Source organism: Natator depressus, chromosome 26 (assembly GCF_965152275.1).
Source record: "Natator depressus isolate rNatDep1 chromosome 26, rNatDep2.hap1, whole genome shotgun sequence".
NCBI classification, from domain to species: Eukaryota; Metazoa; Chordata; order Testudines; family Cheloniidae; genus Natator; species Natator depressus.
In genome coordinates, this window is record NC_134259.1 from 4,739,007 (window position 1) to 4,757,998 (window position 18,992).

Consider the following 18,992-nt stretch of genomic DNA (forward strand, 5'->3'; position numbering starts at 1 on the left):
GTAGTCAGGCTTGATTGATAAGGCAAACTGATGATGAAGCCTAACTGGACGGGGCAGGCTGAGTTTGTATAAAACAAGGAAGTTGAGAGCAGAAAAGGGGTGAGCCAGGCTGGCTTTGTGGGCTGGGAGAGGCTGAGAGCTGGGGCTTGGAACTCTGGGCTGGCAGCTGGCTGGCTGAAGAGAGCTGGAAGTATAGGCTGAGAGGGAAAGGCTAGAAGTGTGAGTTGGAAAATGAGGATATGGGCGACGACCAAGTGCTGGTTAAGCAGCTAATTAGCAGGTTAAGCCGGGAGAACACACAGCAACCAGAGCTGTCCAAGTAACATTTAAATGTGCAACGCTACCTGATAGGGTTAATATAGGATATCAACTTTTCTGGGTTAAAACCTACATCCCAGCCCCTCTGAGATGTTAATGTCAAAGGTTTGGGCACATGGCAGCTGTCTGCCAGGGGGAAAACAAGGTTTGGTAAATGTGGAGGTGAACACTCGTCTGAGAACTGCATGGAAGGAACAGAACTGAGATGCAGCAAGTGTGCAGAGAAGCCCAGCACAGCGTGCAAAGGGGGTGTGGCAGCAGAACGCACTAGAGAGTTATAGAAAATTAAAACTATATCCATAAAATATCCTATGCAGAAGCTCCCAGAAGATATTCACAGCAGAATGTGGAGGAGGAGGGACAGAGCTTCTGGTACAACACGCAGTTCAGCACAGGAAAGATAATATAAGGGGAATAGATGAGGATATACTGCTTGTAGGCAAAGATAAATGTATATCATTTCTGATGGTCATTAATTGTACTCTACAGATACAGTAGAAGACTGAAAGAACAAAAACTGTAACAAAAGTGGCAGAAAAGTAGCTGCGTATTGGCCATCTTTTGACAGACCGCACTGATGCGATCGTAAATGAAGGTGGTAATGCAGTTTAATCAGCATGGTTCGAATGGTTTTTTGTGGGCACGCACATAGTTGAATAACACATGGTCAGGAATTAAAGCAAGCTGTCTTTGAAACAGAAAACAAACCTGATGTGATATGTGTACAAGAAACAGGGTTAGTGAGAACTTCCATTTAGACTTCCAGGATATGATGTAGTCAGATGTGACAGAGGAATAACGGGAGGAGGGGGAAGGGTCTGTATATTTATAAAGAAAGGTCCTAGTTGTGTTGCCATGTGGAACTTAAGTTCTGAGTACACTAGTGGTGAGATTCCTCTGCAGAGTAATAGCACCTTTATACAAATCTAAATGTTTACCACCTATGCTTAAAAAAAAAAAGACAATTTAGAATTGGAAGAGTTAGTTAAGGGTGTCAAAGGCTCATATATTATTTGTGGAGACTTTAATAGCCGGAATGAATTATGGGGAAGCAGAAAAAACGGATTATAATGACAAATGCCTGGAGCACTTTATTGACAACTTGGTATTGCTCAGTTGTGGAGCCCCCTACTACATTTAATTTGGTGGGTGGAACCTTTTCATGTTTAGATCAGGGAACTGCAGCAAGCCATATAGCAAGTAAATGCAGCTGGGAAATGTATAAAAAAGATGGAATAGGAAGTGATAACTTCCCTGTGCTCGTTACATATCCAGGCCAAGGTAATGCTGAAAGTACTGAAGGAATTCCTACCTTGAGCCTTAGAAAAACAAACTGGGGACTCTTTTAAGAGTAAGTGTGCTATGTATCTAAGTATCAATTGTATAAGTGATAATCTAGAGGAATTTCATGATGTAGCAAAGGGAGCTGTAGCAGCAGCCAACCTCTAGCTATAAGTGAGACACTGAATTTCCACAAACACAGAAATCCAGTTCCCTGGTGGAATGACGATTCTAAAGCAGTAATTAAAGAAAGAAATAAGGCATATAAACACTCAAAGTACAATGAATAGGACTTAGTGAGCTATAAAAGATGTAAAGCATTGGCACATAGAATTTTTAAAAAGACAGTTGGAAAAAGTATTGTGGGAACATGAACAAAGACTCCCAGTTTCAGAGTGGTAGCCATGTTAGTCTGTATCCGCAAAAACGAGGTTTCAGAGAAAAAAGTTAAAAGAATGAATGGGACATGGAGTAAAATCAGATTTATACTGGATCTTATAGTAAGTTATTGAGGGGGGGAATAGGCATTTTAGCAAAAGAGTTCCAAAAAGTTGGTAGTGATACAAATCAAAGTAGAGTTTTATTAACCAAAAGGTATGTTTGCTGAAGCTCTTCCATGGCCGGGTAGAATAGAAAGGTGACGTATTGAATGAAAAATTCCACATACAGAATCTCAAAAAAGCTATAGACAAAAGTAAAAATACAGCCCTAGGTAAAGATTACATATGTAATGCAATGCTTAAACACCTACCAGAAAGGAAGTTAAGAATTTTATTAGAAAATTGTATAATATATGGGGAGAAGGAATACTACCAGTAGAATGGAAGCAAGCAATGGTTATGCTGATAAGAAAACCGGGCGAATTACTCACAAGACCTGCATATAGACTCCTTGCCTTCACATCATGTGTGGGCAAAGTCATGGAAAGAATAATAAACGAGAGATTAGTAGCATATGTGGAAAAATGAAATTATAAACTGTGCACAAAGTGATTTCAGGAAAGGAAAATGCCCAGTTGATCATGTTGTAAGATTAGAAACAAATTAAAAAAAAACCCTGTGAGGACCTGGGAGTTTTATGATCGTTGCCTTTTTGGACACTGAAAAAGCATCTGGCGTGCTGTGCAGGGAAGGGCTTGCTGTATAAACTAGCCACAGCTGGAAAGAGAGAATGCTCTGGTGGATAAGAGACTTGTTAGTGATAGAACAGTACAAGTCAGAGTTGTGGCAGCTTTCTCGAATATTTATAAACTTACTAATGGCACTCCACCGGGGAACGTTATCAGCCCAACCTTGTTTAACATTATGATTGATGATCTCCCCGGCGAGTATACAGACAGGAATAGGTATTATTCTATTTGCGGACGACTGTGTTATATGGGCCAAACGTAGACATAAGATAGCTCTGGAGAGCACCAATGAGGCGCTCAGGGGGATTTCAAAATAGGGAGATATTTGGGGATTTAAGGTCTCGCTTGCTAAAACAAAGGAAATGAGCTTCACCAAAAGGAAGATTGAGGAAGAATGGAACCTATATCTCTGTACAGAAAAAATACAAGTAGTTCAAATTTTTACATTCTTCAGAGTTACGTTCAATAGCTAATGTGGAAGGGTCATATAGATAATATCAAGACTAAATGTAAAGAGTATGAATCTGCTTAAAAGTGTTTCTGGGAACAGTTGTGGTGCAGATAAGAACACGTTGTTGATGATGTATAGGGCATTCAGAAGACCTGTTACAGATTATGGATGCCAAGCCTTTAATTCAGCTTCTAAATCAACACTATAAAATTAGAGCTGTCCAAGGCCAAACTCTGCAAATCACACATGAGTATTTCGACTCGGGGGGGTGGCGGCGGCGGCAGGAGAGAGGCCAATAAGGATGAAATGGTTAGCTTTAACCTTTTGGGCTAAGGCTCATGGAAATAGTGAAGGTAAAAGTACTAAACAGTTACAGGAGGACTGTTGAGAATTAAGTAGACAAGAAGAACCTAGGCACCACAGACTCCCACATGCTAACAGGGTCAAAAGGGGTAAAAGATTTGGGTGAAAAGGAATGTCTGCAAGAAATTAAAAGCTTTTATTCATGGGAGATCAAACTACAGCTGGATGGTTGTCTCTCCAGTTGTGGATTTAAAATTGTGAGAAAACAAAGAGAAAAGCAGGACCATCAAATGTGATGACTAGGATTTCTGAGTTTATACTTGGCAAATGAGGTCAGCATTACTAAATCTATACTGGTACCTCTAGACATGACAATGTGGGTAGAGTGGAAAGGCCTTTTGTATCCCTGAATTTGGAATTAAGATATCGATGAGACTCTCTAATTTTGTGACCATCGTAACAGCTGTATTGATAGGCATCCTGTTGGCACTGATCTGGATGGGGAGGTATGCCCGACCTAGGAGTGCTGTCCTATATATCTCTTTATTGGCTACAATGGAATTAGAAAGGGACCCTCGGAAAGCTGCAGTGACTTAAGAACAATATTTTATTGATTAACTACAGAGATAATAGAAATGAGTAAACAGAGTAAAAATGTGGATTCCAGTGCATGTTGGCACACCAGGCAAATGGCAAATCATCAAAAAAGGCCTTAAAAATGAGGAGGCTGATCTAAAGATCTCTCTGAATAAAAACAGGATTTCAAAAGTTTGGTTAAGAGAGACCATAAGGAGGAATGGCAAGAACTATGGACCAAAGGGGGGGAAAAAAGGACAAAGATTCTAGGAAATATATCCTAAACGTGAGGATAATGGTATACTTAACAGCTATGATAGAAGTGAAGGAACTATATTTTAGAGTGCTAACAGGTGACACTGATCTGCATGGTAATTTTATATTTATTAGACAACCACCGAGACTGGTTGTGTGACATGTGCAAAGTCTAAGAAACAGTTGAGAATCTGCTGGGGCAATGCAGGGAGAATTATACGGAAAGAAAGATTCTTTATGAAGAACTGATGAAAGAATACAGTCTGAAAGGATTGGTGAGAGTATTGGGGAAGTGGGGTAGCATTTAAAAAGCATTACATCGCTTTCTTACGGCTATAGGACTGGGTGAAAGGATATAGATATTTTGCTTACTGCAGTTTTCGCATATGTGGCAATCAGAGCCTCACCTGCTGAGGCTGCTGCACCATAGAATGACCAGAAAAGAAAAGGGCTGCAGGGAAAGTCAGCAGTCACTCTCTGGACACACAGGTAGGTAGGAGGAAAAACACAGGGGAGCAAAAGCCGTAGAATCCTGCGCCTGATGGAAGGGGTTTGCCCAGAGGTGTTCCAGGGAAGAAAGCCGGTGGGAGGCAGAGTTGGAAGAAGCCCAGAGAAATAGCAGCAAGGGGCGAGACTGTGTAGATCTTGGCTGCTGCTGATCTGGTCCCGGGGCTGGAACCCAGAGTAGCAGGCAGGCAAGTGGCACAGACTGGGAATTGGCACAGAGGACTGCCTGGGATGGTGTATAGCCGATTGGCCGGGAGGGACTTTGATACCCTAGAAGGGGAAAACTACGTAGTGATGCGGCTGGAGGGCTAAGTCAAGAAGAGCGAGCGCAAGACTCCTGTGGCGCAAGTGACCAAAGGAAGGGGGTAACAGACTGGGCAGAGCTAATCCCCAGATGCTGCCACGGGGGGTTCCCCAGCAGTGAGTAGTAAACCACATAAGGAGAAGCAACTGCGAAGGCAGGTGTCGCCACAAAGCAGGAGCCGTGAGCTGTGGGACACATTGAGGAGCAGTGTATTCAATATGCAGATCCAGTGTATGCAGGCTTGGGAGCAGTGTATACTTAACTGTATTTGATTGGGGGCAGTATATACTCGTAGAGAGATCCCTTTAACTTTCAGACCCCTGATGACTGTGATGCTTTGCCTGATGAATCCCTATCCCAAGGATTGTAGTATGGCATTTGACTGACAGAGTAATGAACCCAGCAGCAAGTGGTTATTCCCCCTCCCCGTATCAAGGGCATAGAGCGGCACCTGGGCTATATATTGCTTCCATAGTGGACATGGAGAGAGCATTTTGTTTGGCTTTATTCTTAAAGATTTGGAGTGAATTTTAGTGAGCAAAACAAAAGGGAGGAATGGAAGAAAGGCACAATTTGTAGCTGGTCTCAGGGAAGCAGTGTGAACCCGCAGATTGAGCGCTGCACTAAGAATCGGGAGACCTGGTTTCTGTTCCTACCCTGGCCCACTGAATGACGTTGGGCAAGTCGCTTTCTCCTCTATAAAATAAAGATAATGATACTGATCTCCTTTGTAAAGAGCTTAGAGATCTACTGATGAAAAGTGCTATAGGAGAGCTAGGGATTATTCTTTGTATGCAAGCTACTAAAGGAAGCAGATGTTTCTGTGGGTCTGTTTCTTTTGAAGCAAAGTTAAATATTAAAAAGCATCCTTTTGCTAAGTAAAAATTAGTACTGTGGAAAAGTTTCTTCACGAATCTTGTATCCTTTTCATTCAGAGTTCTCAGTGCATTTTACGCAGGAGGATAACAATCATTTATCCTCATTTTACCAACAGGGAAACTAAAATGGGCTAAACTCTCCAGGCTGCAAGTACAGATCAGAGCAGAAACATGGTATAAGCCTAAGGAGTTAAGATACTACTGTGTTGAGAACCATATAAGAACATAATATAAATAAAAGGATGATGGATATGCATGGTGATTGATTGATGGATAGATGATAGGTACATATGGCAATACACAGATGGATGGGTGATGGGTATGTATGCCAATAAATAGATATAGCTCTAGAAAGACAGTTTATTAATTTTTTTATCCAACCTGGGCCAAATTTGTACCAAATCCATTTTAATTTCTAGTTTCAATCACCAAAATTCAGTGGTTTCAACCTCTAACACTAGTCAAAATGTGATGTTCTGGGCTTAATTTTCTTTCTGGGGTTCAAATCCAGTGGAGTGCAAGACTTGGAAGAACGAAAACAAAGAAAAGATTCACATTAAACTGCTGAGTTTTGTGCAGCTCTAATAAAAACGTAAAGGAGCTCAGTTACCAGGGTGACGGCTGCCGTATGAAAACTAGAATAGAATACACACTCTCATTCTTTACAATTTTCTTAAGGCATTATCAGAAACTTTCAGACCATACCTTGTTTGGGATTCTTTGGGGGCTAAGCGGAAGCACAGCGGAGACCACTTCAAATATCTATCCTTCCTGCCCATCGTAGTGCACTGAAAGGGAGTAGCTGAGAAGTTGCAGTCTGGCATTATTCTCCTATTATTGACTGTCACTAGTAAGATCATGAGCAAATGGCACGAACTGCCATCCATTAGCAATTTCAATAGTGCTGCAATTTATCCCTGTCATTTAGGGCTCGTGTGCTATTATTTAGCCTATCTCAAAAATCTTATTACATTTTTTATTCATAGGGAGGTTAGATTTATATATTGAAGATCAATAAAAACCTCTATCATGGCTACATTATTAATAAGGAATACATTATATGTAGACAGACAGCCCACTCTATTGGATTTACTTAGTGGATATGCTTTTTTGGGCAATTCTGAAAATTTACTACCTATTCAGTCTTTCCTCCTTTCCCTGAGTCTCCACGGGCACCCGTCTGAAGTTCATTTTGCACAGAGATATTAGTAACTTTATTTAGTATCCTAGCTGCGATCATCTGGGATAGATCTGTTAATAGTCCCTAAACTGGAAGTCTATGGAACTAAAGGAAGGGCTCAGTGGAAGCCAGCTGTGGAGTTCATTTCTCCTGTTGGTCTGACAGTGCCTGAGTTTGCTGACCTTCTGAGCAAGACATAAACCTTGTATTTTTTCAGGCACATTGATATTACAGGCTCCTTCTTTTAACAGACCAGTATTAGCAGCATTACCATGGCTTTTATCCAGACGACAAAAGAGTTGGGTGGCAAACTTTCTAAATATTCTGCGGCCCTGCCAGTTGTTCCAGATGTGACAGCAATCAGAGTTGGGAGGGCTGCAAAATCAGCTGAGTGGCTCCTGGCACATCTGGGAGAACTGTCTGGTCATAGCACATTCCAGAGCCGCAGAGAATTTTTACATTGCTGGTCGGAGGCGGAGGGACTGAATCACTGAAACAGCTTCATCTGTAGGCGGCCAGAGGACAAAGATGAATGTATTGGTGGGATGAATACAGCACTCTTCAGTAAGGCGCACAGTTCAAGATCCTCCCCTTTCATGCCACTGTCTCTGACTCCTTTAATACCTCCAAAAGCAAATTCCTCTCAGTTTGCAGCCAGCAGTAACAGCAGTGCATTGGCCAGATTGATGTCATACAGTGCGTTATGGGCACCTGTTGCAAGACGGTGGCTGGAAAAGAATATTTTCCACCCTGCGTAAGGGGAAAAACACCTTGTGGCATTGCTCTGAATCATATGAAGCTTTCAAACCGGTTCCACATCTGGGGTCAGCTCTGTCCATTCTAGTTGTCTTAGCCTCAGAAAGAAAAAGTAACCAACACATTCTCTCCCTGATCTTTCTCTTATGGTAAATTCATATTTATCTACACTCACAGAGAACCCCAGCTGCTCTGTAATAATCTGCAGCAGCTAATAGCCTTGCAAAGTTTTAAATCGTCTATCTCTTCTGCTTGAAATACATTGTGTCCCTGATCAGAATGTAATAAGATATCTAGTGGTATTAAATACTTTTAACTCCACTATTTATTATGTTCTGGATTGGCGTTTACCAGGATTCCTGAGCCATTGTATGATTTTGGAGGTTCCCCCCTGCACCCTCGCCAGACCTTGCAGTGCTTACATTTTGGATGTAGACTAGTTAGTATAATCCTCTAAATTAGATGTCTCAGCCATATGATGTGTGCCACTGCACAACAGAATGAACATAAAACGTGTAAGAAAGCTGCAGACTGGCCGTGTGGCTGAGAACCTTCACAGGGCCTGATTCTGCTCTCACTTGCGCTGGTGTAACTTCAGGGACCGCACTGGCACTAAGCTGGGGTGAACCAATTGTAAATGAAAAAAGAATCGGGCCCATTGGCTTACTTGACTTCAGTTCGATGCTGGTGAATTCTTAGCAGTGGTTGCTCTATAGGTGACTGCTATTTAAATTGTTTGGGAGGCGGAAAGGCACTGGCGGCGTGTGTGTGTGTGTGTAATACACATCTATCCGCTCCACACCAGGATGGCTCAATGTCAAGCCCTAGAAATCTTCAAGTGAGTCTAGCCAGGCCTTCAAGTTCTCCACTGTCTTCATTCCTTTATAAGACACCTTTCTCCTGGGGCGCCAGCTTGATAGGTTAAGTTCTGTACCTTCAGCTACAAACCCAGAGAGGATGGCTTGATAGGCTGTGTATTAAGGGGAGAGATCCTCGGTGGTGTAAATTCAAGCAGCTCCATTGAAGTCAATAGAGCAATGCTGATTTATACCATCTGATCCAAGTTGTATAATAAGTGCTCGTTCCTTTGGTACCTGGTTCTCCCTTACCTTTGTGCATGGATAACGAACTGTGCTGATAGAGCGAGCAAAGGTTTTCAGGAGGTGTGTGTTGTGATGCGGTGCCCTGGGATTAATTTGTGAATCAAAACCCTATGAAACTAGCACCATCTTCATCTCCTGTCATCTGCACGGCTGGCGTATTCACACAGCGCTGGTTAAAATTCCCATGGCCTGCGCCAGCATGCACTGGGCTCGGTGGACTCCTTGAGGTTGGTGTCTGCTCGAGTGGTTCTCAAGCCGGATACCCTATCCTGCTGCACCGTGCGCACTCATTGACGCCAGGGCCAAGTGGGCGCAGAAGGCAACCCTTTCGATTCGGTAGGACTTCACCCCCACTGACAGAGCGGAGGGGTTAACAACGGGTTGGAAAGAAATTGGTATGCAACAGACAGCCGAGGCAGCCTTTTATATCAGAGCCTCACAAAGGCAATTCTCTGCAGTTGATATAAAAAGGTGTCAGTTCTGGTTTAAGTACTGTATTACCAGCTAAGATTTATCAGCTTCAAAGGCAGCCTCACGCCACCAAGGGAATAAACAGCAATTCTGCTTATCTATTTCACATAGTGCAATATTTTCTCGGTTGACTTTGGCTGGAAAAATACTTTTTTTGTTTGTCTGTTTTGTTCTGCCATTCACATATTCTAATTTTAAAATGACCCCCAAAACCTCACCATTAAAATAATCAGATTGGTGCCACTGAGACCGCCCCCAACAATAGCCCCAATCCAATCCCCTTGCTTGCCCCCAGAATGCTGTGAACAATGTATTTGGAACATGGGGCTGACTGGTATTTTAAGCACTTTGTCTCCTACCGCTGTTCAGAGTGTCTAAGATTTTCAAAGAACCTAAGGGCTAGATTTTTTTTCCAAAGGGATCTAAGTGTCTAAAGATGCATATAGCCCCTTTTGAAAATCCCACAAGGCAACTCGGGCATCTAACGCGCACCAAAATCAAGGGAATCGGGTTAGGCAAGGCATTCGCTCACTCTCCACAGCAGTGCTGAGTGCCGTTTTGTTCCATCTATGCCAACAAAACATTGCTGGCACTAGCTGACGGCATCCACTGCTGACCATCACAGTCAGCAATGGGTCATTTTTGCTACTGTAGTTCTGTAGGTCATCTCTACCCCTGGCACAGATGTGGCCCCCATTCTTGTGGTGTGTGAACACCTCACAATCTTTAGTGCATTGAACCTCACAACTCCCCTGTGCAGTAGGGCAGTGCTGTTATCCCCATTTTACAGATGGAGAACTGAGGCCCGGAGAGGCTAAGGCCCAGATTTTTTACGATATTTGGGCATTGCTGTGTTCAGCGTTGCAGCACCTAAGTCCCGCTTTCCCTTTTGAAAATGAGATTTGGGCTCCTAAATCAGTTCAGTGCTGCAACTCTGAACACAGCAATACCTAAATACCTTTATAAATCTGAGCCTAAATGAGTTCTCCAAGGGGAGCCAGAAAGCCTTTGGCAGAGCAAGGAATACAACCCAACTATCCCAAAACCCCAGCAAGCAATCTGCCAATTGAACCATCTGTCCTGTCCAGAGCTAGCCTTAGACACTGTAGTAAGTAGGCAGTGTGGGGTACTCCCTTTTATGTATATATTGATTAAATTTTGATTATTAGTGGCTTGTTTTTTCGGGGGTAACAATAAAATAGTGAGGCAGAAATAGTCAAGCTTGATTGCCTTTATTTAAGAATAGGTATACAATACTCAATCCTTATGGAAGCAACACTTGTAGCCGATGACAGACTGATCCCATCCTGGCTGGTCTGACCAATAACTCAGCTTTGCAGTCACTGGCAAGCTGTACTTTCCTTTCCTACTTTCCCTGGCAGTTACGCATGATACACGCTGCCAGTGTCCAAGCACATATTGCAATATCCAGAATGGTCATACTGATGCAATTAGTACATTTTGCAGTTAAAAACACTTGTTCTGATAAACAGGATATTATCCTAGACCTTAAGCAACTAAACTTTCCGCTCGACTAAACTAAATTTTAGAATCCTAGGATTGGAAGGGACCTCGAGAGGTCCTCTAGTCCAGTCCCCTGCACTCATGGCAGGACTAAGCGTTATCTAGACCAGTGCTTCTCAAGCTATCTGATGTGGGGTACCGGCAATTTTCTTCTTTCCAATGTGCCGACGGACCGGCACTTTGAGTAGCACTGGTCTAGACCATCCCTGACTCCCACGCTATCCTCTACTTAATTATTCTTAAACTTGCTAGGGGTTTGGTTCACTTAACAATGGGCCTTAATGGTTAACAGGGGGAAGCTAGTACTCCTATTTACCCTGCTTGACTTCCTGTCTGCAGGACTCTCCCCACCAACACTAAATTGACTCCAAAAAATAAACAACTCTCCCCAAGCATGCAGTCTTTGGAGACTCCGCTAGGTGATGAAGTAGCGATTTGGCTGTTAAAGGCTGAGTAGCACTGGAGAGAGATCAATAGACACAACCGCTTTTACTGGCTCATTTGCCCAGCTGTCATGTTGGTGCAGCGCTCTGAGTTTGTGGAAATGAATGAGCCCTGCCCTTCATGTTTTGCAGAGCATGCAGAGGGGGAATAGGTGGAGAACTAACATGGCTAGTGCTGCATGCAAAGTTGAAGGCTGGGCTGCCATGTTCAGGGTATGGATCATTGATTTCAAGGCAGAGAAAGAGACAAGGAAAATCCCACTGACCTGGAAGACTTGTAAAAGATCAACTGGTTTAAAAGTAAACACTTGCTATCTAATTGACAGCTGGAGCTTATAGTATCCCCACCAACAGACCTGGAGAGAGATGCTTTCTTGTTCTCGGAGGATTAACCCCTTAAAGAGTCACTGACGCTTTTGTGGAAAACACATTTCATGTAGGTTTCAGAGTAACAGCCGTGTTAGTCTGTATTCGCAAAAAGAAAAGGAGGACTTGTGGCACCTTAGAGACTAACCAATTTATTTGAGCATAAGCTTTCGTGAGCTACAGCTCACTTCATCGGATGCTGTAGCTCACAAAAACTTATGCTCAAATTGGTTAGTCTCTAAGGTGCCACAAGTACTCCTTTTTCTTTTTACATTTCATGTAGAGACTTGTCTCTACTTATAGCATATAATGTCTGGTCTACCGTGTTTTCTGCATTGGAGATGGTTTAGTAATGTGGATGTGGGGGTTGACTTTCAAAGACACAAGGTGCATTCCTGGTCTCATATATATATATATCCTCATAATATGCAAGGGACAGTTAAGCAACCAATTCCCATTAAAAGTCAATGGGATTTAAGCACCTAACTCTTATCTGGGCTTTTGAAAATCTTTGCCTAGGGAGCATATCAAAGTTTGGAATATCTAAACTACTTAGAAGCAAAGATTCAGATCCCAGCAAAGTAGCTCTTTGCAAGTGAATAATGATGGAACAATACTTGGTATTATGTAGCTTCTATTCTATTTCCGGTTCTTCTATTACATCCATCACCATGCTATCTGTGTACCTTCCAGAAGTGCACCTATGATCCAAAGTATTTTATAAAAGTGGATAAATATATCCCATTCTACAGATGGTGAAACTGAGGCACAGAAGTAAAGGACCATTAAAAAAATTGGGGTCTAAATTACATGTGCAAAATATGCCTGTGTGGGTGCAAAGTAAGTAATGTCACGTGCAAATGCCCATTTGCATGTGCAACCACACACTTTGGGCCTGCAGTTTACCTATGCGTAGCTAGTCAAGTGTGGTGTGTTGGTTCAAGGTCTGGAAATTTTGACCCTAATTAACTTAACCAAGGACGCTGAGCAAAATCACTGACAAAGTCATGAATAGGATCCAGGAGCCCAGACTCCCAATCAGCTGATCTAGCTACTAGATAAGACTCCCCAGGAGTTCTATGCCATATATTCTGTGAAGGTCATTTGGACAAGATTAGACTCTGGATGCTGTCTGCTCTGGGTGGAATCCGTGATCCCATGAGCCCTTTAGTATGAGGTGGGGATTTTTACCACTATCCTTTGCCAAAATGCTCCTGCCTCTCTGACTGTTTGTACAAATTGGGCTGATACCCAGGCAGAAGTGACAGAATTTCAAGGCTAGCTGCATGACCCTTGACCCTGTTTGAATATATGGTGGTTGATGATACTAATCCTAGAAGACACATACAACCCTTTTTCCCCTAAAGATCTTCGACCACTTTAAAGAGGTGGGGGAGCCTCATCATCCAAGTTCTCACAGAATCGGAGGGACATCAACCAAGTTGCTTAAGTTCTCACAGTGGGTCTGTAGCCGAGTCAGGAACAGAGCTCATGTGGCCTGTGTCCCAGCCCAGCATGGCACTGCAAGACCAAGTTTACATAAGAGGATAAGAATGGCCACACTAGGTCAGATCAAAGGTCCATCCAGCCCAGTATCCTGTCTTCCAACAGTGGCCAGTGCCAGGTGCCCCAGAGAGAATGAACCGAGCAGGTAATTACCAAGCGATCCATCTCCTGTCGCTTATTCACAGCTTCCGGCAAACAGAGGCTAGGGTCACCATCCCTGCCCCACCTGGCTAATTGCCATTGATGGACCCATTCTCCATGAACTTATCTAGCAAAAGGGGTTGCATAGATGCTAAGCAACATTGCTACAGCAATTTTGTGCCAAATACTCTTTTTGAAATAAGACCAACAGGTTGTTTCTAAAATTCTGCCTTTAAACATATTTATATGTGGCCACATATATTTTACATGTCTGCACAATGCACTTTATGAAGCCTATAAAAAAACCGGATAGAAATTATCTATTTCTCCTGTACAGCCTGTCTCTTTTTGGGGGAGAGATAACAAGGAGCTATTTCATTTTGCTCTGCGCTGCCGGATGCCATGCTATAAATTGAGAAACAAAGCTCTTTTTGAAAAATGCTTCCCCCCCATCCCCGCTTTTTTAATGCCATTGTAAACTGGGAAGACCCAGCAAACAGAAGACCTCATTTGCAGGCTGTCTGCCCAAAGTCCCTTCTGCTCCATTCTCTTGTTTGCTCAGTGTAATGAATGGGTTCTTTCAGCAGGAGGGATCATAACATTAATCGGGACTAAGCATTGCTTTGTTTGTTGAGAATCAGGAGCTTCCCCTCTGCAAACTTTGCCGCTCCAATATTCAGGAATGACTAGATCAAATTGGTGTCAATGTGCACTTGTTATAAATGAGACTGGCCGATCAGCAGCTCTCCATATCATCAAATATGCAGCATGGATATTTCATTATCAGCCTAATTCATAGTCTGGGGCCACGGCTGGGTGATTTTAGAAATTAAACTGTACTTTCACCTCTAAAAAAATGCAGTCCTGGCTAGTCAGTGAAGTGGAGAGATTGCTGTGCTGCTGGGTTATTGAGTGATTGGGAACAGAGGAGGGGAGGGAGACATGAAGCGAACAGGTTTGTTACTGGCTTCACCTTTCATAAGCAAAAATTAATCGCATCCAAAGCGATCTCGTGAATGAGGCTGGCAAGCTGTGCAATTACTGGAATGTACAGGAGTTAATTAGTCAATTGCCTTTGCCACACAGAGAACACACAGAGGATCAGCTCAAGCCACTTGGAGTTAGAATTCCAAAGGGCTTGCCAGTGTAGAGGCACAAATTGCAACCGTCACTTTTTTCCACCCATCGGCAGGGTGCGTTAATGCATTGGGCTTCCAGCTCTGGAGACTGGGGCTGAAATAAACCAGGGGAGGCTATTCTACCTTCAATTCTGCCATGTGCTGGTTCAGTTCCTGGCACAGGTCTGAGAAGCCTATGGGACTGCCCTAACTTTTGCTCATGGTGATGGCTCCTATGGGCTGTTCTGGTAACTGGGTCACAGGAATACACCAGCCATAACTCTTCTCACCCCGCCATGCCTCACTGCACTGTGGGCTCCTGGGGGGAGTGATGTTGAGTTGGCAACAGCTGCTCTGCATATGTCCAGGACTCACTACAAGAGGATTTATTCCCTGTAGGAGCCTTCTGGCAGATTTGCAGCCAGTGGAGCTGGCATAAAGTGACTGCAGAGCAGAGATGAGTCCCCTCTATGGGGCCTAGTTCCTCTCTCTCACATCAGTTTTGCAGAGACATAGTAGCTCCACAGTGCAGCCGTTCCTGACAGACACCCAGGGGAATGGCAGGAGGGCAGTGGGATTACACTGGATGGATCAGTTGAGCCCATGCTGCTGCAGCCCATTTGGGGCCCCATCCATGCTGAAAAGGTTTGAACTAAACTAATGTGGGTGGAGACAGGATCGGAACTGGTATGACTGCAGTGTTACGTAGGACCCTCGTGGGATGTTAGCACTTTTCTGCGCACACACCAGACCCCTGACTACACTTGGAAGTGTAATTTACAAGCAAATTCCCCTGGGTGCCATCAAATGAAATAACGTTTTCACCAGGGGAAGCCCTAGTGCAAAGAAGGGACAAGTGCCTGTACCCTGGGTCCAATGGAATGCAATGGAAACTGCTTTGTCAGAGATCAGGATCTAGTCCACAGTCCATAACTGGACAGGAAGTGGAGGGTGTGGTGTTGCTTATCATTGTCATGGCGATTCAGTGGAGATGGCCAAAAGCTGTGTCAAGAAGCCAGTATCCTTTCCCTTCTCCCCACATCCCTGTGACAATCGTTTGATTTGGATCCAGGTCCCAAAATTCAGTGGTCACATATTTCTAGTTTAAGTGGTATGTGCTCAGAGTTGCTCCAACAAATAATAGTTATAGGATGAAGTCCTGGCTCATTGAAGTCAGTGGGAGTTTTGCCATAGACTTCGAAGGGTCCAGGATTTTACTTCCAGTTCCTGCCTTCAGGACTTTATTACCTAAGGGATGATACTAAAAAAACTTGCTACCGTGCATCATATTTGCCCCTGCTTAGAAAAGAATGCTAGTCTGTGATGAAGGCGCTTGATTGGGACTCAGGAAACCTGGGTTCGATCGCTTTTGCAAAATTCCTGTGTGACCTTGTGCAAGTTGTTTAAGGCTTGATTCTTAACACACACACACACCCCCTCCAAGGTAGTCCTGTTCAAATCACTAGGACTACTCTTGGGAGTAAGTGGTAGTCAATGGGAGTAAAGGTAGCATAACCAGTCTTTTCATCAACTTGTGTTAGTTCCCCATCTGTGATATTAGTGCCCTACCACTCAAGTGTGTCATCCATTGTTTGTTAGATACCCAGACACCATGATGATTATCCCAGAAAGACCCATCGATAAATATTGTCCATATTCCCCCACACTTTCATGGCACGGCTCATGGGAGGAAGCTCTGGGCTTGGTAGCTAAAACCAACAGGTAGAGCCAGAAGTAGGCTCAAAAATGCAGACCTTCTACAAGAGATGTAGAAACGGAGAGAATTGGGAATAAGAGGGAGACAGCTAGAGCTAGGGTAGTTTTGATTCTGATCCAAAGGCAATGGAAAGACTCTTAAAGGGCAGCGAATTAAGCCTTTTGCTATCACACAAATGCTACGTATTGGTTCTGGTTCTGGCCCGTCTCTAAGAACTGCTGTGGTCCATGTGGATGGAGTGTGGGTTCATTTGTTGGATTTTGTTGGTCACTGTGATTTGGCATTTTCTGTGCATCATTGCTGGGAATACACCTAGCACAGGTTGGCTGGCACTTCTCCAGGCAATGATAAATGCAGATATTCAAGTCGCAGTGGACAATACAAGATGTTATGCCATACACCTGAATGCAGATAAGGTCTGGAATTGGAACCTAGTAGCCCAAGACCGCAAAGCACGGCAGGTTGACACCATGAAGTGCTACCTTCTCCACCAGAAAAGCATTATGCTAAGGCAGTGGCTGTCCAGGCAGCAACAGGAGCACTGATGTCAGTACCTAATTAAGCAATTTTTATGGTTCTAAAGAAAAATAAATTGCCAACAGCATTGTTCCAGTGCTACCAACATGTTTATGGCTAGGAACCCACGTCTACCTTTCCCCTCTTCATTGGACTCTGTTGGCCAGATAACTAGGGCTGCTCCTACTTAGCTGTATGTGGAATACATGATCTGCTAGGAGACTGTAGGAAAAACCCAGTGCTTTTTACTAGTGAATGGCAATTTTTGTCTAACACGTTGTCTTTTCTCTCTCAGCGATTAAAGCTCATGGTAGGTTGAGGTTTTTCTAACCTGCCAAAGAATTTGGCCACTGGCTATCGGAGGCAGGAAAACTTTTGGGTTTATTCATGGCCACCTGTCATGCCCCCAGCTGAACGATAGTCTGAAGTTTGCTATTCCATAAATCAGTTCCTCTTGGACATCATAACTCTTCTTTATACGTTCCTTCCCTCTCATAAATAAACTTTGTTCCATATGTATATACTGCAAGGGGAAGGCTGATTTGCAGCCCTGTTCAGGCTGAGGTGGCATTTCTTTGCCACTTGACAAAATGCTCAAGGATTCTTTCCAGCTTCTGGGTGTGCCAGGAAGAAAACTTGCTCCTGTGCTCCCCTGCCTCATCCATACCACACTGGGATGTGACCCACCAGACCTCAAGTTTTGCAAGGGTGGGATGGGTCAGGGAGCTTCAAGGAAGACTTTGATCAGGGAGTGGTGGGGGAGTTTCAGTGGGTGGCACTCTTTCTTCTGAATCAGGATAGAATCATGTGGGGCTAGGGTGCACTGGAGATGCTGTCCTTTGGGATGAGACTTAACCATAAATGTCCAGGATGTTGGGTTTATTAAAGATTTCATGGCCAAATTATACGCTCAGGTAATTATGTCCTACCCTTCCGTTTCAGTTGGATATGAGATTCTTCTTCACTTTCCTACCTAACTCGTTATGTGTATGTTAAACAGCTGCTACATTTCCCCCCAGAGGCGGATGCCTTTTAGTGGTGGAAGATGGTATAATGACCATACATTGAGATAGCGTGCCTATTACAGGGCTAGAAGCCAGCAATTCTTGATCTCTAATCCTGGTTTGGACAAGGAATTACAGCATGCCTTTGGGCAGACCACTTCATTTCTCTGAGCATCAGATTCTGATCTCGCTTACACCGGTGTGACTCAGAAGTAACTCCAGGGACTTCAATGGAGATGCCTTGGCACAAAATCATTGTAAGGGACAGCAGAATCGAAATATTGTCTAATTCAGTCTATATATGGCACCCATCACTGTCATATTCTATCACTGAGAAAGCAAAATTATCTACATTTTACACACGAGGAGCTGAGGCCCAGAGAGATTAAAGGACTTGCCCAAGGTGAATCAAGTGTTTTAACCACACCATCCTTCCCCACTTGCAAATACTTAAATGCATTTGCTGAAATCAGCATCAATTGAGAACCATTAATGAGCAGAACAAAAATTCAACAATTCAGACCGCACCAAAGCTTATTTTGCCCCTTCCCCTCTCCTTGTGCTGTATGTGTTTGCAGAGAGCGAGGATGTGGAACAACCTGGACACTTGTCCATTAACACTAAGGACCCTGGGAGGTGAAGGAGGAATTCCTTCTAAGCTTTACCTCCGTTCCTTTTGACGGGACAAAGGAAGGATCAGAGGTCAGCTGCCAGAGTTAGATAAAAACCTTGTTTCAGCTGAAACAGTGGAGCAATTTAGGTCCCTTGCCATCCGAATGAAGAATGGGGCCCTCCATTTTGCCCTCTGGCTGGTATTTTCATAGCAGATTAATAGGAAATAGGTTTAAAGATGCAGCCTGCTTTTTTTAATTTATTTATTTAAGAGGTGGTAAAACTGAAAATTAGCAGTGGCGGCAGCTGTATCCATGGGACTCTGTGCTGAAATCAACCTCTACCAAAAGCCCCGGACCCATGACATCTGTCACTTGAGCTAAAACGACTAACTCCATTGTAGGCAACCTTTCTGTATCTGGGCTTAGCCCCAGCAAGGAGAGGAGGGGGCAGATGGAACACACACTTCACGGGGGCTTGTGCTAGCTTCCCCTACAGTCCAACACTCTTTCAAAACTAGCTACTCTGTCTGC